The following is a 23,651-nucleotide window of genomic DNA, read 5'->3' on the forward strand; positions in this document are numbered from 1 at the left end:
CACATACACACGTGTTGTACAGGACACCTTGAACTGGAGGATTTCAGAAAACTTTGACAGGTGTTAAATATGACAGGGAAGTGTTCGAAGAAGCTTTTCTCGTAAACAACCCGAGCATATTTATATCCAGGGTCTCGATTCCCTGCTGTAGGCAAATGTATCACCTGGTCCTGCAACCAAAACAGAGGACGCAGTAACAACACACAGAGGAAAAAGTGTGGCATCATCATGTGCTGAAAACTAAGAAAAATCAATACCCTATTTGCTTCCTGATATCTTGTGAGGCAGAATAATGCATATTGCATCTTTCTTCACTCTGACAGGTTTGGGGAAAGGAAGAGCTGGTAAAATTGTCGGCATGCAAACTGAGGTTAAGGGTTAGGGTTAACAAGGTTCATATACAGTTTAAGTTTAAGTTGTTCTTCACATTTTTCCACGTAAATACAACAACAAACAAAGGCAAACCTGATTCCTTGTGATTTGACACATTTAAAATTTAAATCAAACTTAACATGTTATAAGAGATGCTGGTAAGTTCACAGGTTTAGCCAAACAGTGCTTATCTCCAAGTGGCAGCTGCATGTGGCAGAAATAACTCAATTTAATACCACTGGCTGTTGCGTGATAATGGCCACACTCCTGTCACTATGGGGGACTTTTCACCTCTTTAACCCTGCAGCTTCACTTCTCTTCTCTATGATTCTGGCATTTAGCTGCAAGTAAAAAATGAAAAATCAAACTTTATCCTGTCCTGCCCTTCATCCCACCCCGTCATCAATCATATTACGCAGAACATTTCCCATGCCTTTGTCTCTATCCTTCTCCAGGTTGGCTTTAAGACAATACGATAGGATCGAGAAGAAGTTATTAGTCTTCTGTACTCAAGTGTCGCAAACCGCTGGATTCCTGGAGAAGCTTTCATTAAGAGACCACAGTATGACTGAGGTAGAGAGACAGCTTGGTGACTCGTCGCCAGTCTGTCATAGAGTATTTTGGCCACTCAGAACGATTCCAGTCCAGTCAATTACAGTCAATCACCCACACAACAGCAGAGAACTTTGAGAAAATTACAACGGTCAAGTCTCTAAATCTTTGTGGCCAAGCTTCTCACAGTATTTAATCTACTGAACACCTACTGTAGAGCAAAACATTCTGAAAAGTAATGGTTCCACAGGGAACTGCATGACTGTTTGCATGTCATGATTTTAGGCATCATGTTTCCCCTGTATCTTTATCATTGTTTTTGTTTACCTGTCGGCCTTGATGTGACATCTTCTCATGTCATGCACCTGCAGAATATTCTTGTGTGATCGACACGGTCAGAATGTACAGTTGGTCCAAAGCATTTTCTCCCTGCAGTTGTATCGTTTGATGGATGCACTGACCACTTGATTATGATTTTGCTGAATCCATATACAATCACAAGGAAATCTTTGAGATTCTGACGAGCCACCCTCGTGCGGGAGGATCAAGCGGTGGAAGGTGAGTGAGGGTGAGTGAGAGTAAGTGAATCCTTTTCTCATGTTGTTCTCTCAGTTGAAGTTATTTTAAAATCACTTCCTCCTCATTTAATGGACTCATTTCAACTCATTCATTCCTCACTCAATGGCCAAATATATGAATATAAAGAGGCAGAGAGGCATACCAATCAGGAAGACACAGTATCACTAAAGGAGTCTGCTGCTGGAGGATGGGACCATGGAGATTACTGAAAATGTTCACCAAACCCTACACTGAAATTCTTAGGTGACAGTTAGGAAAAGTGTTGAGCTACTGAATACAAACTAGCCTCAGCTATGTGGTACAAATTGGCCTTTTTTCATCTTTGCCTTTTACTAACACTAATAACATCTTCTGTGTTCTGAACCACTGGTCCACTCACCTGCTGCTTAGCAGTGCTCTAGTTTCCTTCATGATAAATTCTGTTCAATCGACTCAACGCAGTCTGTTCCGATTCCAGAACTGAAAAGAGTCATTAATTAAAACACATATCTTCCTCTGTGATCAAACATTATGAGTACGACATAAATCAAAATCTTAAGTGTCTCCCATAATTTTTCATCGGAGAAAACATGAATGTACAGTTTTAGTTGAGAAGTAGAAAACATTGATGAACATTGTGCTCTAGGTCTTTTATTACTAAATACACAGGACTGGTAACGTGTCAGTGAGATAATGACTTGGAACAATTCCTGGAGCTGAGTGTGAATCAGTGCTCTAATGTACCAGTCAAACTCGTCAATGATGCTTTTCTTTTCATCTCGAGGCGAGCTCTGAATGTTTGCATGCTCATTTATCACGTATGGACCACAGAGCAATCTCCCCCTGGTTTCCATGACCGGCTGTCATCAGAGTTTAGCACAGCTTATCATTCAGGCTTAAGTTAAGAAAATGTGTGGCATAAAGAGCAACATGTTTTTACTGCTGTGTATGTAACTCTAAGGAAACACAGCGTCCTTGTGTTGCTTAGGGAGCAGAAACAATGTGATTTTAATGGGATATTCTATTTGGTCATCTGGCTTTTCTCTGCCACCCTGCAGCACTGTGTTGACCCTCATACACACACATGTGCAGCCAATAATGACTATGGCTGGTGATACTATTGAATAACTATTAGGCCACATAATGTGTTGCTGGCTTGTACCGCTGCTGCACTAACCATAAACAACTCTCCTCACTAATACCTAGCAGTGGGAGGACTGATTCCCTTAAGTAACTTAGTTTTGTCAAGCTGTCCAGTGGAAATCAGTACAGGAGCTGTTCACTTTGTTCTCTTGATGCCTCTCCCTGGGAGACGCATTCAATTAACTCGCCAAAGCCGCAACTAATGCACTGTGAACGTTGTGTCTCCAAAGCCAAACCAAAATAGTGCATTTTACCTCATACATTAGCAAATGGACCAACTTCTTCGCTGAATAAACTGAATTATTTCTCTTGCGCAGTGTTTGTATTCAAACACCAAAGCACAGGTGTTTGGATTAAGGCTGTGAACAGGTGAGACTTGGGGTCATGAACATAGATTGAGCAGTAGTTTGATCGCAAGAGACACAAACTGCGACAAAAGTAGAAGCCTACAACCTCAGTCTTTCATTTTGGCTCAGAATTCAACATGTGCGAATTATGGACACACCTCAAAGCCTTGGTTCTCAAACTGTGGTATGAGGTTCCTCTTGTGGTACTTGGAGGAAAATCAGAAATACTGAGTGAAGCTGAGGAATCCTGAAACAAATGAAAAAAACCCTTATCTCTCGCTCCATCTTAATCTAATTTCACTATAACAGTGTGTGAAGTGTATGTGAGGAAGACGAGGATGATGAGAAAATGATCTTATTGGGATTAAATCTGTAGCTGACTTTGCTCGAGCTATTTTCACCACTGTATTTTAACGTCTGTGACAATGGTGTCACTTCGAGAGCTCAATATTGGTGGTACTTGGTATAAACATTTTCAGAACCACCGCCTTAGAGCACGTGCTGTAAATATGTGAACAGGTGTATAATCATGAACATCAAACAGAAGTACAGTCCTTTATTTATCTCTAAGTGGCACATTTACTGACCTTGATATGACTATTACCCCAACCCCCATGTTGAACTTGGTTACATCTTGACTGCCCTGCAAACAACCTTGCCTGAGTAGATTTAATGCAGATGGAAGCTGGATTACATGGGCATATTCGGCCACCTGAGAGAATGGCTTCTCCGAGCAGTCAATTCCACAGACCCTGTGACCTGAACCAGCCACCTGAAAGATTCCCTGCCTAAAAGCCTCTAAAGCGTAGCTGCAGCCAGTAAGGTAAAGCCATAACTAATGCAATTTCATGCATGACACTGGTCTCTGCACCTGAATTTATATTATTATGAATGTGTAGTCCACATGTTAAGGCTGGAAAAAGACAGAGAGGGGAAGCAAATGTACAACAGAGAAAGAAAAAGACATTTTACTGTGCCACATCAAATTATTGAACTGCATTTGCAGTATTATTATAGTAGATTAACATTTTTATGATGGTGTGAAATTACCCATGAACAACTATTGCCAAGCAACAGCAGCTTTTCAACATCATCCAGTTTTGAAGTGAGGGGTCTCATGAGACAGTTGCAGGTTGAGGCAGTAAAACATTTTGTAGCCCTTTAAATGACAGCGGCTACAATAGTGATGCATCACTTTTCCATCAAGGTCACCTCTGAAAACGTGTAACAAGCTGCAAAAGATGCTAGTCACACCACTAAAGTTGATTGTACATTTTAATATCTTTACCAATAAATCCTGTGTGACTCTATCCTGTCCTTTTGTTGGGTGTAACAAACTTCAAAATCACAGCAGTTCTGCTCATAAATGACAACTTTTTCATAAAACATTAGCTCTTTGATAGCAGGCTTGACAACATCCATCCATCCCAATTTGAGGGTGGAAGAGGATCAAAGCAACAGCTGACATTTGTTCAGACCTGGTATTAACATCTGTGTTCAGTGATCCAATCTCATGCAGGTATAGCGCCGAAGTGGGACTGGTCACACCTGGCAATAAAAATGTGTCCTGGATATGTCTCCTGTGGCCATAAATGATCGGATCCTAATTAAATACACACTGACACCATGTCTGTTTGCAAGTACAGAATCATGTTTTTCAAGTGACACAGAGAGAGAGAGAGAGAGAAAGAGCAAAGAGACAACATTAAAGTTCAAACTCATGCTGATTAAAGGAATACAAAGATTTTATGTGAATGTAAATTAATATACGATCTCTGATTAGTGTAAAAAAACAAACTCAAACTGCAGGAAATCAGATGACGTAACCTGCGGAGGAGGTTTCTAACGTATTCCAAGGAGGGAGTGAATTCATGTAGGAATGTGGACACATCTAAATGTGGTCTCGCATTCAGGACTGACGGACGGAAACGGCGTGAAATGTAAACAATCTTTTTCTTGCATATTCACCTAAACCCCTTTCCGTGTGGACAGCGTTCACACATGACAGTGTTCAGACCTGGACTTAGCATGATCTGCCTGTGACATGGCGGATGTTACCAGGTCTGAGCAGAGTCACGGTCACAGCGTCTATAATGCAGGGCCCACAGAACAGTATGTAAAAATGCATTTTCCTCGTGGCTCAACTGGAGTGTTGCTGTGTAAAATTGCCATACTTATCTTGATCACTGTTCCAGAATTCTGCATTACAGGGGAGGAGAGTATCACAAGCCAGAATGTAGTTTGGTGAAGGTTTTTATCTTCAAACACAGGAGGGGGAAATAGACTGCACTGGAAGGCTGAGCCTTAAGTACACTACAGTGCTTCTTAATCTTGTTGCTACATTAAGAACAGGGATAAAAGTGTATCTGTCTTACACACAAGAAGCCCGACACACCCACCCTACACACAGACACAAGAATACACCTTTCAACCAACTGAAGCTTTCAGATATAAACAACAAGGGTGAATATATGCTTTTTAAATTGCCAATGAAACCAGCAGAGTGTGGAGATACGTACATCACCATGCCTGACGGCGCATGACGGACATATAGATGCATTTGTACCAGCGAGAACCATTAAATTGAACCTGACATGCTATTTCACTCAATTTCTCAAACTGGCCAAGGCCATGTTTCAAAATTCACATTTACTTAACATTTAAAGGCTAACTGTCAATTAAATAATCTTGTTTGAAATATAGATTTGGACTTTTTCAATTCACTTTCAGTGTCGTTCTCTCATGACACACTGGGCGACTTTCGCGAGGCAACCACACAGTAAGACATGAGAGAAAATCCACACATCCACACTCTATTTTCATGTTAGTATTTTGATAGTATGAACTGCAGTGGTTGTAAATATGCCAATCAAAATGTTTCCATATGCCTCCTGAAGTGCTCAAAGGCTCTCTTAATATTATAATAATATTAAAATAAATGTGTTAAAAAACACATAAAGGGCAGGATAGTACATTAAAACCTTACTGTATATCAGGCTCTATTGTTCAGCAGTAAACCTAACAGAGTAAACCTGATGATGATTTCATTTTTTCATTTTTATTCATTTAAAATGAGCTAATAACACTTTTTCTGTGGTTTGACAAACTATACTGTGTATTACAGTGTTGTGGAAAGCACAATGTGCACACAGGCACACGCCTGTGATTAGGTCGACTTCATTACATTCATTCAGTACTTAACACAAGCAAAGATGGAATCTATGAATCTCCAGCTGAATGGTGACGTGAAGCTTCACTGGAGTACAGGATCTTTTTTTTTTTGTGATGTTTTTTACAAACAGAATGTGAGAATGTAAGATGTGTCCATGTGTGCATGTTTTATACATGCACACATGGCTCCATGACAGCTGTCATTTGTGATTTATGATCCTTTGTGCTTTAACACGTCACTATCGATCACTGTCAATAAAAATACTGCTCATTGCTTTCCATGTCATTTCTCTCCCTTCATATCAAATCTGTCTCTTTAAAATTAAAAAGGTATACAATCAATCGCAAAGCAACACAATCCCACTGTATTTTCTTTTTTAAGTGATGTATTTCAGAAAGACAATATTCTATCATGCTGTTTCTTCTGCTGATGGAAGAAAGCAGGGCCTCTGAGTCAAATGCAACGTGACTGTGGGCACAACTGAAAAGTCAAGCTGACAGATTTCACTGAGCAAACAGTGATGACTCACTGAAGGATATTCTGACGCCACATACCTGGAACACTTGAAGGATGTTGGAAATGAAACTACATCGCTGATCCCATGTATAAAATATCTTCCAAGAGCTTTGACATAGTACTAAACAAAACAGCAAAGGGTTTTAGAAAGTTAATATTATTACAGAAATCAGTAGGAGACCATGTTTAAGGGTATATGCTTAAACAGTGTACAGTTAATGTATATAATCAGGCTTATATAATCAGATCCTGTACTACTTGAACATCTTTGAATATGTCTTCACTGTCAACAATCAAATGTTTACTCCACAACTTCAGTGTAGCTATGGCTTAGCTTTTATGGCTCCTTACTTTTAGCCACATGGGCAAAAGATGCATAAATATAGCTTAATATTACATTTTCAAGCAATACAATATAAAAATGCATGCGTGCCCCCATGCAACAAAGTGTGAGCAAAGGTTTTAACATAAAAACAGTTTCAGCACACTCGGGCTGTCAATTTTTATGAGAAATTTGGATATTCATTCAAATTTGAACGTCAGAACCAATTCAAGCATAGAAGCGCCATCTGAAGAAGTTACTGAAAGATCCAGCAGAAGGCACTGGGAGCACAATTTAACCTTGCTTACATTTTCAATGCCAGAAAAATAAGACAGTGATATCGTTATTGTACAGAGAACCGGCGTTGATTTCGTATCGTATGCGTTTTGCTGTGAAAATGGAGGATCCACACAAACCAAACCTTCCTCATGAGCAAGCAGTCACAACACAAAACATCTGAACCAGGTGACAAACTAATGAGCAAATCTGTGAACGCACTTGTTAGTGTAGCTGTGAGACAGCAGGGAGGAGGCGGCATCACATGCACACATGACAAAGCCAGGCACATGTAACCCAAAATAAAAAAGAATGAAACAAACAAGTCAAATGGAAAAGTAGGTCAAAACATGTGAAGACACAAGAACAGTGGACAGAAGTAGACTGTTGTTGACTCTTGTCCCTGATTTCGTCTGAAACATTTATCGATCTAGCTACAAATGTGCTGGCATCATTCAGCACGCTCAGTTGGCCATAAAGAGGTCAGCATGGAACGTCCAAGAGTCTGCTGGCTGACCAGTGGTGTAACCACATCCCTCACTCATGTATAACTCAGTTACTTAACGGTCAGGGAGCAACGTTTGTGGTCATGATACTACTATGTGGCTCACACACTGCACACTGGTGCAATCCAGCCACACCGTGGCAAGAAAAACAAGAATCACAAAAGAAAAGGATAATAGTTTGTTGTTGACCTACGGAGAGGGAGCTAGACCTCCATGCCTGTCTTTGATTTGTAGATCAATATTTGATTAAAAGTAGCCTTCTGTAGCCTTGCCAGATTGGTAAACACACACTCACACACACACACACACACAAACTCACACTGTATAACAGTGTTTGGGGCAAACAGAGGAAGAACCAGGATGGTAGGTGGATAAGCTTTCAGAGCAGTAGCACTTTTACCCTGTTGATAATTCATCTTTCATTATCCAAACTGTAGTGTGTGACGTTTAAATATAAACAAATGTCTGTTACATATAAACCAATGAGTTCACACAATGCTGATTCAGTATATCAGCCCCACACAACTCTCAGACTTAGACTTAGACATACTTTATTTGTCATTTGGATTTACATCAAAATGACATTTCTTTGCAATGGCACACAGCACACCAGGAATAAAAAGGAGGCAGCATGCAAAAAAAACTATTTATATAAAAAAACCTCAATAATAAATGTATAATATATAGTTCACATACATTTTTGTATATAATACAAGTATGAGAAAAACGATAAATATATCTTTTGTGTAAACGACAGATAAAAGTAAATACTATTAATGATAAGGGAGAGAAAATGGGGATTAGTTGGGCATTGTTCAGCAGTCTTAACTCTCGCTGTGGTTCTCAGTTCCGTTCATGTGTCGCGACATTACCCTACTGCTGCACACAGGAAGTCATTTGCTTTACGCTGACACAGACGGAGACAACAGCAGCATCATGCTAAAGTGAGGCGCTGCAAACAGGTGGAGGAGGCAGCCACAGAAAGTTTCAGCAGTTTGACAGGATAAACGCTTCTTCCACTCCAACCACCTCTGCACTGCTGATGCGCACACACACACACACACACGTGTGTTCCGTCAGTCAAGTCTGACAGTATTTCTTGACAGAGCCTGTTTTTCAGATGTGCAGCAAACAAATCATGTCACAAACAGCCACAATCAAAAACGTACATACTGCAGCTTTAATCAAACACTTTACATAATCCCTCTGTGTGATATTTTCTCCAGGACCAAGTGCCTCATGTAAACATTTAATCATTAGTGTAGTAGAGTAGTGAGCCAATTTATGAGTATAATAGTATAATGAGTATAATAGGACCCCTCACCAGCTATGCTAATAAGATCATTCATAAAGCCATATAATACATTAAGAAATGCACAACTTAAATGACTTTATGTAACTTGTGGACTCAGCGCTGTAAAAGCACTGCAAGCCATTTTATGAGAATGATTTTATGCTCATTAAGATGCAAATGTATTCACCAAGGTGCTACTAATATAGAGGGCATGGTCAGCGGAGGGGAGGGAAGGGTCTCCGCCTAAGAATAATACTTGAAAAATCCCATCTAGACTTGATTTACACCTGCCATTAAAACACATCCAGGTTGTGTCGTTTAAAACTGATCCCATTTATTACTCGTATTATAATATTTCTCTGGTATAAACACGGATGTCCACGCTCTGTCACATCATCCTCTCATTTGCACGGCGCAGAGAAACAGAAAAAAATGTAGAATATGAATAAGTGATGGTTGCCATCTGTGAAACAGTGTTAATGTGTTTGTTGTCTTGTATACTGGCTAATGGCTTCTGCTACATATTCATTTTGGAACAATTGTGTAGAATGGTTAATTTCACCAATGTAGTAGAGTATATGTGAACAAAAAAGGCACTTTCATTTCCCTGATGTGTTCCTGACCACCTGTGGAAGTGGTTTGGTTAATCGGACAATCATACCTCCATGTATCTGTCATTTAATGACTCCTGGGACTTTGTGTTCTGTTGTTTTTGTTGCTATTGTTGGTTCAGACTTTGTACTTGCATGAATTTGGGATGTTGTGTTCTCCATTATACTTTTTTTGCTTTTCGTGTTTTACTTTATTGATCATTTCTTTGTGTGTTTTAACTAGTTTTCCTCCTGCTCCTCCCTGATGTGTTTCACTTGTGTTCAGTTATCAATTATCCATGTCTCCTCATTGTCTCTGTGCTCTCTGTGTGCTGTCGCTTTTGTCACTTTGTCTGTTTTGGTTTCCTGTCCTTTGTCTCTCCATGTTCCACATATTTTTCCCTTGAGTCATTTTTGTTTTTGGTTTTTTGGGACCGTTTTATTTTTACCCTGCCTTAGCCTGGTTTTTCTGTGATTTCACCTTCGTAAGTTTTCATTAAGAGACTCTTGTTTTTTTGCCACAGGGTCCTCGTTTCTACAGCTTCACAATAATAGAACACGCGGGGCAGCTTTGGTTCGAGGTCGGGGTTCAAATCCCCACCTCTGATGCCAATGTATCCCAGGGCAAGAAACTTAACAAGTTCCTCTGCCAGAAGCATGTAAATGCACTCTATGAATGAATTCTTAATTTACTCTCCTCAAAACACTGGTGGACTCAAGATGTGAAGTTATATTTGGCCTATAAAAGTAATAAAAATGTTTTACCTCGTATAAAAAATTAACGTTACATTACTGTTATATCACTATTATTTTGGAAATACAATCAAAAAGTGATATACGTATATATATATATATATATATAAATATATATATATATATACATATGTATATATATGTATAGTTCTGCCCTCTGACTGTCAAATGTACACATCACCATAAAACAGAAAGACTAACAAAAAATATGTTGCGATCTAGTAATTCTGTAAAAACAATAATATATAAGTCATATATAAATGATTAAAGCATGACTGCCCTACACCACAAGAGTCTACCTATGCAAGCTTATGATAGTGTTAGCATGAGGATGTTAATATTTAATATATGCTAATACCACTCGTCCATGCTGACGTTTTCTATAAACACATTTAACGTGGTTTCACAACGGCTCCATATCAGCCACAAACCATGACACCATGTCTAAGTGATTCTCCATGAGATGTCAGACTGAACTGTGTCCTCGCTGCTAATGCATCACATGCTCTCCTCGACACCACTGATCACAGCTGACTGGCTGCTTGTCCAGCTGCTAAACCCAAAAACTCATGTTAGGACAGAGAACGCCGGCTCGGTGTCATCTCAAGACATGACCCCGCATCAGCGTGGTTACCAGTGCTATGCCATCGTGCCTTCTTTCTCTTAAGTTTGAAAAGAGAGACCATGCAGGAGAGGGGAGAGGGTCGGGGGTTGAGAGAAACAGAGTGTGGGCTGATGTGGTGAGGATAAAGGCAGGATGGATGGATGCTGCTGCCGCGACCTGTCAGCGGTGACAAATGGATGTTGCAAAGATGAAGCAAGTAAGACATTAGAGAACAGTGATGTGGTGAATCACAGGTATGAGGGTGCGCGCGCGTGTAAGTGTCTGCGTGTTTGTGTGCATGCATAGAGGTGTGGCCCAAACTGCAAGGTGCCAACCCTGACAGCGGCCCTCTGAGATGGGAGAGTGCTGGGAAATTGATTTAGGTGGTGTCTGAGGACGACAGAGATGAATCTGTGTGTCTGATTACAGGAGAAAAATAGCAAACACCGCCAGATAGGAATGGCAGGCCAAATAATACCGGGGGGGGATGGGTGACGAAAGGCACAGAGGAGGATTCAATTCTCCAGAAATCTTCACAGCCAACAGCAATCACTGCTGGTTAGGAACTTATGTGTACAGTAATGAGTAGTGTGTAAGTGAGGTGATTAATGTGATGACATACTAATGTGCAGAGGGCTCTGATTCAAACTCTGTTTCAAATTAGAACCTCCACAACATCACATAGATGTATCATGAATCATTATTATTAGATCTTAGCACTTGTTTATTTATGACCACTGCACTTCAAGTGCAAAGATTAGACATTGAATTCCTTCATTTACAGTTTAAATCTCAAAGTGACATAAATTACACTTACATTATTACATCAAGTATTACTTCAGGTCATTGGACAAAAGCTAATTTTCCGCCCTGCGTCTTCTCCGGTGAGCCAGTGTCACCACATGCTCCGAGCTTCAACACAAACAAATGGCTCCTTCCAGAGACGTTCACTTGTATGAATATTAATACAATTTCACTATGGAGTAAACCTCCTCTGTTTGTGTGAATACTAATGCAAGCATTTAAATGGTTTATCACATTACGAAGTGTCCTCAGACAATAAAAATAAGAAATGTATTTTTTGTAATGTTTACACTCTTGTCTCAGTGTCTCTTGTTGCTAAGTCTCACTTGCTCTTTCATCCTACATCCTCTTTTTCAACTGCAGTATAACTTCCTCTCATTATGAATGAGTCGGACTATTTTTTCTGTCCACGGCTTATAAAGTAAGTCATATTTGGGTCAGGACTGATTTCTGGCTTTGTATTTTTGCATCATGTGCAATTTGCAACTGTTTCTCCGACAACAAAAGTCCCTCTGCATTCATTTATTCCTTTAAAAAAGGCTGAATTATTCTCAGAGAGACTTTTGTAGCCCATTAACTCAACTAAAATTCATGATTTTCCTTCTTAACATTACATTTCAAGATATATTTTTGCACTGTTCTATTAAGAACTGAACCCAAAATAAAGTTCTATTAAGAACTGAACCCAAAATAAAGTATTTCACACACTTTACTGAATATTCATTTAGATTAAAGCCTTATCACATGAAAAGGAAACTTTCCTTTTTCATTTTTCAAAGGTTTTCTGTAAACACGGCATCCACATGAACCCCCTACCTCATGCAATAATGCTGCAGTGTATATGGCCCTGTAACACTGCTGCAGACACACACCAATCTAATTTCTAAATGACAACGATTCTTCTGCATCACAAATAATTGATCCTAGTTTTCCACCCGCAAATGCAGCTTTGGCTGCCTTCTCTCTCATAATGAAGCAACCTTTACATCAACTTTTACATTTGATTCTTGTTTCTCTTCCTGTGACCAATCGGTGAACGGCAGTCTGATGACGTCACACATTTTCCCTGGTTATGACGTCACGAGTTGAGCTAGTGGAAACACGTCATGTCACTTAAGCCACTACAATAACAATAACAACAATAATAACAATACGCCCATTATGCAGAGCTTATTGTTGTTTCTAATCTTTCGCTGAGTGCAATAAACATTTTGATTTGTGAAAAAATCATGCCAGAGAATCGTGATCTCAATTCTAAGCCTGATTCACAGTTTCTCCAGAATTGTGCAGCCCTATTACGATGTATACAATCACAGAAAAGAGAGTGAATGAACCAAGCCAGACGATATAAGGAGATAAATGAAAACTTATCATAAAGCTAAAAATACCAAACAATCTTCAAACACAAGAGGAAGAAGACGACGATGAAGATAGCGACAGCAAATGCAAGCGCAAGAAAGAGTTGGTGCTATTGGTTGTATAATGCAAGAGAGCTTTTTCAGCCTTTTTCCATAAATAGCTTTTCAGGGCTCCCAAAACGCAGGTTCCATGTAGATAAAAAGCAGATACGATAATGGAAAAAAAAAGAAGAAAAAAACCTTTTTAGGAGCTAGAAGCAACTTTGCTACACTTACCATGTTGATAACATGATAAATTCTCCTCACTCAGTTCTGCAGTCAGCTGGGCCAAGGCTGCATCTCTTTCTTCTCCCAGCCTCAGGCAACCCATCTGGGGAAACTTCTGTTGGCTGAACAGTCTGTTTGAATGGGCCAGGACTCCTCCAGCACACAGATACAACCACAGGGTCCATGTCCTCGAACTGCATGCAACACACGTTCACGTGCACAAAACTAGGTTCCTCAAGTTTCACCTTTGATCATTTACATTTTTCTATATCAGCCAAAGCTTGTACCCACGCAGATCAAACACGTTACAGGTTTTATTTGAAGTAGCAACAACTAGAAAGTAGACCCACGGCATCATTTTAAGAGATCACTTGTTTTCAGCAAAGAAAAGCTCCTCATGGACCTGACCTTTACCAACCTTTACATATATTTGCAGTAAGGGACCAGCGCTGTAGGCTGATCTGAGCAGAGCCAGCTGTTCAATCCCATCGGCACATCCACACATTAACAAAGTCACATTCACGTCCCAAGATGAGCCAAGAGGGCAGACAACACAAGCTATCATGTTACAAGGCTTCATAATCATAAGTAACGCTTGTCATGTCATTAATCACACAGCTACGACGGCTGTGCTAAATATGTTAAAACATTCTTTCACCACAGAAAACTACATCTAAGCGTGTGGCTCTCGGGCATTAGTGTATATCAAGAACCTCTAAGTGTCACCAACTTGTGCAAAGACCTACATATAGCAGCAAAGGTCAAAGCTTCCCTGAATACACATACTGTATAAGCCCATGACCTAAAAGATGAAGCAAGAAATTGTTAATCCAAGCTGAAGAATGGAGCAATGATATAAGGCTGCTTAAGGCCGGCATCTTTTATATTAACTTGAAATGAAGACGGAGCCATACATTTGTGCTCCTGCCACTCAACAAGTTGGAGCAATATTAGATTCAACAAGCACTGATTTGACTTTTTTTTTTTTTTTTAAGAACCCACAGCTACAGAGTGAAATGTCACTTAATTTGGAAAAAAGAGTAAGAAAGAAAATGGACAGAAAGGCAAAGCTGTATGGACATGTGGATTAAAATCCAAGCAGCCTGTGAAACCAAAAGCCCTCGCATTAAGGGCACATTTCAAATGATGTGTCGCGGGAAGTTACAGACAGAGAGCGGTACAGACAAAGTGAGTGCGGGTGAGTGATACACAGAAGTGAACCTCCCAAAGGCCATATTAACATTTAGGTGCTGATTCATCTGATAGTTTGCCTCTTGGTTTATGAGGTCTTCACCACTGTTCACAGGCAAATGAGACGTCACTGAACCCTTCCTACTGCAGCACTGTGAGAAGTGCTATACTGTATAAGGGGCACACATTGCTGCACCGTGCATCAACTAAGCATTTTAAATCAACTCCAGGACTGATTCATGTCTCGAATGACCACAGACCCTCCACAGCAAGGAAGAGTTTCATTAGTTTTAAATTTGATAAAGGGGGAAGCCCACGGCCTAGTGGAAAGGGAACTGGGCTTGTAACAGGAACCCCCGACAGGTCAAGGGCAATCCCCATTGAGTGAGTTAATTGGACACTTTAAAGTGACCCCTGCCATGGGGGGCCACATCCAGTGTACTCCCTACTAAAACCGGTCCCAAGCCCGGATAGAATGGGAGGGTTGTGTCAGGAAGGGCATCCCATACAAATTTCTGCCAAATGAAATTTGTGGACAGATGATCCGCTGTGATGACCCCCAGAGAGGGAAAGGATAATAAATAAAACACAATAAGACACAGCTGCTCTCATAGAGCAAACTGTCTCTCGCTCGTAAACTCATTTTGTATGTCATTAATCACTCCTTCTGCGGGTCTGAATAAAAGTTCACTCCCCCTCATACTCCTTTGACCTGACCCAAACATTACTACACTATTGTTCCCTAATTTACACGAGTGGCTGTTCTTTAATAATTAAAATGATCCGCATTCCTGAATAACTGATGCCACCCACAGGAGTTACACAACAAATGTATCCACTTTGCATCATACGCCAGTTCAGACAGAGGCCTCTTCTTCGGGCTTTTCTATGACGCAGCGGCATTTAGACATCCCTTCAGTGGAAAACTCGTTACTAAAACATGTGTAGCAACTGCTACTCTGCAAAGCAACCTACTGTAAATAACACATGGAAAGACTCTTAGATTGAGGACACACTGTTGCTGCCTCAGCTTCCATGTGTTGGAGAAATAAAGTTGCAGTTGCACACAGCACATCAACTACAGCTGTTGGTGGCAGCGTATATGTAAACTACAGTGAGGTCATCACACAGATGCTCACGCTCCATGTCCAGTTGTCCACATTAAAGCAGAACTATGCAGGATGTTTACCCTAATTAATGTCTTGTTGCGGGAAGTTGGGAGGCGGTCCCCACTCCGCCTTCTGCCTGTTAGTGGAAAACCGCATGCCAAGATGGAGTCCTCAGAACCAGGAGGTCTTGCAGTCTCGGGTCTCACGAGAAACACAAATTGCTTCTCGACAATACACACACAAAACCCCTATAGCCAGGTACGGGGTTTAAGATCAGGGCAGTGATAGCGTTATTTTAGACAATGACCAAGGCGGAGCTGGCATCCGACTGGCATGGACATGGCTCCACGGCTTGTGAGAGGGAAAGGAAGGGGGAGTGTTGCGGTGAGGATTAAGCGGCAGACGGTGGATGGATGAATATATATGTATATATATATATAAAATATATACATAAAATATTTATGGTGGTGTTGTAAAAAAAATATGTACTTTGAATCTGAAGGGGGAGCTCAGGTGAACGAGAAGCCAGACTTGAAAACGTCTGCTTTAAATAAGGAGTCGGTCTGGCGTCTTTTGCTTGCTTCATCACTCCCTTGTCTCTTTCCCTTGATTGGCCAGAGCTAAATAGCCAATCACAATGATCTGTCTCACAGTAACAGTGATTCAACGTGCAGAATGGACTATAAAGCTGACCAGGGCCAACAGTGATGCACCACACCTACGAGGGCTATGGATGGACAGCCAAACGTATGGGCGGTGTGTCCTGTGTCTTAAAAGAAAGCTGGACGAATAAAGGGAATGAAATCAAATCCGGAGCAGTGTTTCAGTTTCGAGATGGAGAGATTGCCTCACATCATTTAGAGCATATGAAGCATATGAGTCTGTCCGTGCTCATCTGGTGGGAGGAGCTCACAACAGAGAGCTGCAATCCCAAAAGACCTGGGGATGATGAGACTCAACAATCAAGTGTTTTCACATCAGTAAGCTATTGTGCCTGCTCTCGCCCGTCACCAATGAGAACAGACATGTAACATAAGCATGCATCAAGTGCCTCATGCGCTGAATCATTTTGCAGCTCATTGAGTTATCATCGCAGAAATGACACACCAATATTAACCACACTTATTTCTCTTCTTATTTGAGCCTCATCCAGAGAGTCACCTTCTGTTGGACACACTGACCCACTTTCTGCTCCTCCTGATTACCTCGCCTTGCTGCTGTGTGTCACAGGACATTCTGAACACTGAAGCTTTCAAAAGAACCAAAGGAGTAAAGGAGTGTCATCCTGTGAGCACAGCAACCAACTCCATTAGAAAGCAGGTTGTATTGGTGCGGTACTCAACACAACACCCATACTGGCTCGAAGGAGGATTGTGATGTCGCTCCCTGCTCAAGACACGACATTTATTTCCTAATATGTTGTGAGGCAGAATGTTGCACCGTTTAGTCATTTGTAGTGAAACCAGTCAATACATTTTCCACCATGTTCTACAATTACTATGTTGGTATTGCGACGCTGACATCTTGACTTTATTGCTCACATATTCTTAACACTGTTGTGGCTCATCATGTTTACCCCGGTGTCTTCTCTCTCTCTCTCTCTCTCCCTCTCTCGCTCCCTCTCTCCCTCTGGAGTGTCTTCATTATGCTGCCAAGGAGCATACGGCTATGTGCTGACATAGTAATTATGCATATTTACATCCCCATATTTTATGTCAGCTCGCTGGCTTTTTTTAATCTAATGATTTGTATTTAATACACCATGACAGGCATTCCTGTTGAAAGTAAGTCAGAAACATTTACACAACTTGCAAATCCTTCAGACACATGACTTGAGGAAATGCTGCAGCCAATAGAGACGAGTAAACACTGATCTGATTCCAGAAAGCCTATAAAAAAGGCAAGAGACAATTTTGTCATTTCTAATTCTCAATATAGGGTTGTTTTGTTTTCTTGTAAACATTATTTGGGGAGCAAAGGTGATAAATTCAAGCGTGACATAGAATGTAGGATGACTCATGTTTGTGGTTAAAGCTGCACACGGGAAATCTCATTTGCTCTTTAAATGCAGTTTGGACTTGACATGTATTGGTACAGTCTTTTCTGAGGACATATCTTCTCCTTATAGTGAATAAACACAAATCTGGATTTTTTTTTTTTATATATATATACGTATATGTTGCCATCACTGCTAGATAAAAGCAGGGACTATGTTACCGCAGATCCATCCAGAAGGTGGTGAATTATTCACTCTTTTGTTGGCAGGAGGCCTGGGCGGGGATGAAAGGCCTGGCTTCCGCCCCAGGAGAGCTGAGAGATGGGAGGGAAAAACAGCTCGAGGTGCCTGCCCTTCACTGCTTCCAAGTAGTGAACTAGCTTAGCATAGTTAGTGGCCTAACAGCAGTTTGTTCATTATTGGTCCCTTGCTGGGTGACAACATCCAGTCAGTGTCAATTAGACAGTAGTGGTTGAACAAGTGGGACTGTGCCTGCTGGGAGGAGAGGAATCATTAGGGTGTAACACGAATGCCAGAAAGTAGAGCGGCAATATGTGAAGGTGGAGGCTATAATGAGATCAATTTTTAACTATTACAGCTTTGTTTTTGTGACAACATATGGAGTGATTTGTTGCTGTTTGTTTCACCATTCTGAACTAATGAGGGTCTAAATGCTCTGTGATGCGTGAGCCGCATCAGCAGGTGCAAAGCACAAGAAGCCAACCAGTGACCCATTAATGTTCTTTATTCAAAGCGAAAATGCAATTTCACCGACTTTTCATCATGATGTTTCAGTGATTGCGCGGTGTAACAGAAAATGACTTTGTCCACAATTACTCTGCCTTCACACCTTCATTAGCCTTTCCAGAGACATGAAATAAGTTGATTTTGAATAATGTCAGTATTAATTAGACACTATGTTTTTATAACTCTGGATACATATATTTTACATTGTGATATTTGAAACTACACTGCATTTATTCAGTGTGTTATTTTTTGTGTCCAAATGCTCTGTGTTTTATTGTGTCTGTTCACCTTCCTGGGGACTGCAAATGGAAATGAGGTAGTAGCTGGTGAAAATCATTTTGCATACTGACCCTGCCTGATACAAATCAACTGTTTTTCATCAAAGACAAAGATGTCTAAGTGCCTACGTTGTTTCTAACCTGGGCATAGACACATAAGACAGAAACCATATAATTTACAATTAGGTGATTCAGATGTTTCAGATAGTTTCTACCGAGACTGAGGTCTGAAAAGAACAACAGATGATCAGTGGGTGGAAACAAAGAACAGCACATTAGCATTTATGACTTACCTGTGTTTTGCAGTTTATTTTTAAATGATGGCTTTATTAAAGTATTATTAAAGTCATCTATGTGCACATGTCAGTAGAGAACACAGAGCATATCGCATACACACATTTAAAGGGATAGTTCAGGTTCTTTGAAGTGTGGCTGTATGAGGCATTCAAAGAAGATCACCGCTGTCCTTGCCACATGAACTGGACACTCTTGACTGATAACATACAAGGATGGAAGGAACATTTGATTTTAATCACTTGACGAAATGCTCATCTGATTGATATGATAATTTGTTGGCTGCTTTATCCCACCATTAGACTGCTTTTTGCATCAACATCCATAGATGAAATCAGCATTTTTGTTTGTAGGAACACAAGAGCTGCTGATCTACTGCTGCCTTCATGTTAACTAAATCAAAGGATTTCAAACACGGATATTAAAAGTTTACATATTTGAACTAGTATTTAAATAGTGATGGAGGCAGCAGTGTGCTACCTGTGAAGTTTGGTCTGAGGAGTTTCCTGTCGAAATAGGAAGGGAGTAAGTGGTGAACATAATCTTATAATATCGCAGACTTACACAGGTGTGGACTTTATTAGGTGAGCCTTTCGTCTAGAGGCTAAAATTAGTTTTTCCCTCTCTCCCTGTCAGCAGCAAGGTTATCAGTGAGAATGAGTATCCACATCCCGGGCGGCTCAACAGAAACAGCAGCATGTACATCAAGGTCAGTGTTGATAATGTGTCAATACTTTAAACAACCACACTTGGAAAAAAAAAACACCTTAACTATCCCTTTAATGATTTGAGGATGTAGGGAAACACCAACAGCTGGATGAACAAAATGTCTGTCAGTGTTGACAGATGTTTTCCCACCGATGGCAGAAAGTGGTGCAGCAGTTCTGCCCTCCCACAGTATACAGTCCCGTCCACATCTGTTTGTCTCCAAGTGGGGTGACACTTCAGTAAATAGGGACAGGGAGGAGAACCTTGCAAAAATGATGCTGCCAGATTTTTGCAGTTTGTTTGAGTACCAGCGTTAATGCTTTTTAATCGCGTTAATCTCATTTTTAATCTCTAACTTTACTGTTTCTGTATACGAGTTGCTTTTTTATGAAACGGCGCCATTAATAAAGGTACAGTGGTAAGCCTTCTGTGTAAGAAGGAGTTTGCTTACCACCGATGCAGCTCAAGTTTAGCCTATACCACGTCAATGCAAAGCACCCAGTCACGAGTGCAACCACAGCTAACTTTATTACGAGAGCTACGTCACAGAAATATGCAGTCAGAAAACACACTCCGCCTGGAATATCTGTGGTCCTAAACTGTGGGTCACAAGTTTAAATAACCATCATAAGGCAATCTTTAAACAAACATGAGTATCCCAGAACACCCTGGTCAGACAATACACTCATACACACATCCACATACTTGAAGCCTTAACCCCCACAGAGAATCTAATCATTATCACTCAAAACATGTAGTTCACCTCCTTTGGGTAAGAGACAACCTCCCCAAATAAGAATGCTTCTATAATGAGATTTTCCTGATGGGTCTTCAACATTGAGAGTGACCTTGTTCAGCACCTTACCCTCATTTAAGCCACAAATTCATCTGCACGATCAAAAAGGGAAGTTTTAATTAAAATGTGATTGCTAAATTGGAATACTTATCTCAGGGTTTCTCTCAGTTTCCCCTCTGAGCTCAAATTCCATTATCTTTGTCTCAACAACTGTCAACGCATCAAGATTTCACCTCATGCGACAGCACTTTAATACTCTCTTCAGAGAGGATGCCTGCTGCTACCATGAGGAAATTAAATGCTCAAAGCATCTCTCTGTAATCCCAAAAGAGTCAAATAAACTGCACCTCTCCGTGCTTGAAGAGGTACTGTTTGTTATCACCGAACCAGAAAAAAAGAAAACATTTTCCACGATGTTACCACGCTTGGCTCCATGTTGTTGCGTTTGGTAAGATGTAATTTGGGTGTTCAGTCCAAGGTCTATTTACTGTACATCTGTCCTTTATATAACCCTAACCCTTTCATAACTGATTCATTGATTAGTCGTTGAAATGATGTTCTCCAATGTCTTGTTTTGTCCACAAACAACAAACCGTTTGAATGATTTCTTTGTTATACAGAGCAAAGAAACCAGAAAATAGACATATTTAACAAGCTGAAAATTCAGGGAGCTTGTTTTACTCAAATCAAATCAAATTCTCCAATATTTGGTAATCGATTAGTAATAAGGGGGGATAATGTTAGTGATGTTCACGTGTAAAGTGTGCAGTAAACTACATATGTCTTCATATTTGTCACTCAAATATGCCCAATGTAATCACAACATGTGGTGCCTACAGTATATACTGTATGCCTGTTGAGAATTTTTGGGACGGTACATACAAGAATAATTTGGCTTTCAGTCGATAATGACACAATTACTCAACTGTTCTGAAAATACTTTTTAACCTTCCCACTATCTCATTATCTTGATTGATGACAGACTCAATCACAGTAACATAAATAACCTTTAATAGTTCATTTTATCACAAGATATAAGCTTTAGCCTTTATAAATCAATTTAATTAAGCATTTTTAAATTTTCACATACATTTTTTTAGCATAGCTACACACTGGGGTCTGTATTGTTGAATAATAGGGTCTTGTGTGACATATGTCCCAGTCAGCTGACCGCAATCTCCATTTAAATAATCCGCCCATAGCCAAACACATGCCAGGTCAAGGGCTGGGGTACCCCTGAACAAGGTACCCAATTCCCATTGCTAATTGTTAATTGGACAATATAAAATGTCACCGGCTACAGGCAGCAACATCTAGGTTAACCCTTGTGCCTGTCCCAAGCCCGAATAAATGGGAAGGTTGCATCAGGGAGGGCAACCAGCATAAAATAATCTCTGCTGAATCAAATGTGTGGATTATCCGCTGTGGCGACCCCTAGAGAGGGAGCAGCCGAAAGACAAAAAAAAGAAATCCTCACTTTCCTTCAATTTCTTGCTACACCAGTGGAGCCTTACACATTTGCCATGGGCAAAGCTTTGTCGCCTCCACTCCAGCCTCCATCCTTATAGATCAGAGTCTAACAGGCCTAAAAGTTTCAAATGTTATTCAGTGTCTGGCTGAGGCTCTCTCTTGTATGAGGGTTTCTTGCATTGGCTTCGCATGCTACTTGGACACTCCGGGGAGCATCGAAAGAGCGGAAACATGAGCTCTGAGTCTGACTGTGTTTGCATTTGTTGCAAAAAGTGGTTTAATAATTCTAATGACAGTGATCCTGACTGAAGTGTTGCATCTGAGGAAGACACTGATAAATCTGAACATATCTCAACTTTCCTTCTCATATCACCAGTCCATCCATCGTCATTATTCAGAAGTGTGCAAAAGACGATGACCACCCAGATGATCCTCCAGAACCCATCAGATCCTCCCACCTCTCACACTTCTCCTGACGCCTGCATGTAAATCTCACCAGTAAATATTTCATCAGGGTTGTACAGAGCTTCTCCCCACTTCTCTGGTGAGGTTAATAGAATTCAGAGCATGTCTTTTCCATCAGGATACGTCTAATTAAATGGGGAGAAGGTGGCGGGGGTGGAAGATGCTTGCGGTAATGTACACTTCTGCTCACTCACCTGGTGACATACTTTCCAAAGATGATGAAGGGAAAAGACAAAGAGGAGCCTGTCTGATAACTGATGGGACACAGGATCCAAATAGATTTAAGGTTGTTTTGTCCCCGAGCAAATCGTTAAAGAAGATCGCCTCAACTAATGGCACAGTGTGGTCATTTGGACAAAAGTGTCTATCCTTTTTTCAGTGTGTCTCAACCTATTAGACAGCTGCACTGAGGTCTGTGTTCAATTGATGATCCAAGAGTCGCTCATCACTTTCATCGTGGCGCTGTGAGAGAGCAGTGATTTGTGCGTGACAGTGATCTATATGCTGCAATAAAACACTGCAACATACACAGTTTTACTCCTGCTTTTGGCTTTGTATTACACATTCTACAAGTGAGGCGCCTCTATTTTGAGTATTTCATCACCAAATACAAGAGAGTGTATTGTTGTGCACTAAAGTGACCCAACAAATTTGTTATGGCTTAGATTGTTTTGCTTTTTGTAGGGCGGCACATTTTCCTGCACCTATTTACTTTAATTTCACCTTTACTTGTTGGATTTATTCAACAAAGAAGGACAACAATAGGGTGCTTACAATACTAAACATTACTACTGTCGCTGAGTTTTGAGTGTCTATGGCCAATTATGCATTAAGTAGGCCTTGGGTTTTGACATGAACGAGTGCATGGAATAAAAATGTGAAATCTCTGGTTGTGCATTCTGAAAAAAAATCAAATGAAGAACTCTGTGAGGTCTTTTTTGCATCTCAGATCTTGTACTACATAAGAGTGTGTACAAAAAAATCAGTTTATTGGAGTTATTTATTACCACATGACTTTGCAGCCACCAACAGTCTTGTCTGTTAGTGATTTATTGTTGAATAACCCTAAAAATCGCAGTTGTTATTTTGAAATAATAGTGCTATAGGCTTTTGTAGTTCATTCCCAAGATAAACAGAGGGTACTTATCAAAGGGTTGGTCATC

This window comes from Solea senegalensis, linkage group LG12 (genome assembly GCF_019176455.1).
Source record: "Solea senegalensis isolate Sse05_10M linkage group LG12, IFAPA_SoseM_1, whole genome shotgun sequence".
NCBI lineage: Eukaryota > Metazoa > Chordata > Actinopteri > Pleuronectiformes > Soleidae > Solea > Solea senegalensis.